Below are 2,163 nucleotides of genomic sequence, written 5' to 3' on the forward strand. Positions count from 1 at the left end.
CTCCCCCATCCTCTATCCTAGATTCTTAATCAACTGTCTGGGCTGAGGCCTGGCTTTTTTTTTTTTTTTTAATTCTTTAATGAAAAGTTATTCTAATGTGCAGCCAGGATTGGGAACAAGTGGTCCAGGCAACATCCTAGCCAGGTTCTGTTGTTCCTTGGTGGACCAAAAGCACTCAGAGTGAGCATGGGTACCCTAAGATGCCAAGTCTGTTCCTGTAACTGGGGGAATTGTGGGTGTGCATGGATATTCTTCATCTCACCAGCAGATTCACACACACACACACACACACACACACACACACACACACACACGCACACACACACATTCTTCTACCAGAAACCAAATGAATTCTCAGAGATGGTACAGTCAAAATGAGGATCTACAAACTCAAATACTGACTAGAACCATGCAGGTAACATAGCTGGTTGCAGCAGCAGGTGTGTTCTTAGACATGGAGACAGGTGGAAAATCAATGCCCTTCTAACAGGGGCAGCTTTTACTCCACTGTGACCTGTTTGTATCAGGAGGGAATGCGGGCCCTGTGATGCCAGGTTTTCTTCTTTGTTGTCCCCCAGGATAAATTAGAATTCAGGAATTTTAAATGAAACAATCCATGTTTTCATTGAAAATTCCTGATGCTGCCAACAGGTTGCTAATCCCAGCTACACAGTTGTCAAACTGCCATATATTGCATGACTGGGGTCAGTATTTCACATGACCACTTTGGGGCAGTGTCCGTTCCTTCCTGCCATCCTTCACATTCAAGCTAATAGGAAATGGTTGCTTACTCCAGAGCTACACGCTGCTTAACGGCTGCTCCCTCAGCTCTGCCAAGACTCCCCTGAAGTTTTAAAATAAAGACTGGCTCCTACTGGCTTGCAAAAGTCAATTGTGCCAATCTCTTTCCAAAGCCATGCTCAGTGATATCATGTTACCAGCTTGAAATCATCCTTGGTGACAGTATTTACACCACATGAGTCAGCAAATGCTACAAATTGGAACTTTTTTCCCCCTAGAGAGCCAGTTATTAAACACTTACCAGAACACCACTGCATATAAGGATTTAGACTCTGTCAAGGGCCAGTAATGAAGCAATGGAGAAGGGAGTAGGTGTGTCTTTCTAGTTGCATAAGAATTCATATGAATGTGTGTAGTAGATATTTGACAGCACTTCCCCTTTAAAACACCTAGGTAACCACTAAGAGGAAACAACGAGAATATTAGTACTGAAATATCTTTTTCTTAATTAAGGAATAATGGTCACACAATTAAATGCCCAGATCTTAAGAGTACAGTTTAGACCAACTGGCCCGAGGGTCAATCCCTCCAACTGAAATAGAAACAGCAATCAAGGCTCAACTACAAAAGGAGTTGGTACACACAACCCATACAAGGGACATACCTGGAGCACCCGGCTCAGTGACCAGGGAGACTGCTCTACTGGGTCCCACAGGACACCTACTACTTAAGACCACTCTACTAACACCAGGAACATAGTAGCCCTACCTAATACATAGAAACAAACATAGGGAGGCAACCAAAATGGGGAGACAAAGAAACATGTCCCACAGGAAAGAACAGAACAAAGCTCCAGAAAAATAACTTTAAAAAATGGAGACAAGCAATCTACCAGATGCAGAGTTCAAAATGCTGGTTATAAGGTGGCTCAATGAACTTAGAAGAGAGTAGATGAAGTCAGTGAGAACTTTAACAAAGAGATAAAAAACACAAAAATGGAGATAGAAAACATTAAAATAACCAGTCAGAAATGGAGAATATAATAAAAGAAATGAAGAATATATTAAAAAGAATCAACAGTAGATTAAATGAAGCAGAGGATCAAATCAGCGATTTAGAACATAAGCTAGCAGAAAGCACCCAATCAGAACAGCAACAAGAAAAAATATTCCAAAAAACTGAGGATAGTTTAAGGGCCCTCTGGGACAACGTCAAGCATAACAACATTCACATCATAGGGGTACCAGAGGAGAGGAGAGAGCAAGAAATTTTGAAAACCTATTTGAAGAAATAATGACAGAAAATTTCCCTAACGTGGTAAAGGAAATAGACATACAACCCCAGGAAGCTCAGAGAGTCCCAAACAAGATGAACTCAAAGAGGCCCACACCAAGACACATCATAATTAAAATGCCAAAGGTT

Source organism: Pteropus alecto, unplaced genomic scaffold, assembly GCF_000325575.1.
Source record: "Pteropus alecto unplaced genomic scaffold, ASM32557v1 scaffold202, whole genome shotgun sequence".
Lineage (NCBI taxonomy): Eukaryota > Metazoa > Chordata > Mammalia > Chiroptera > Pteropodidae > Pteropus > Pteropus alecto.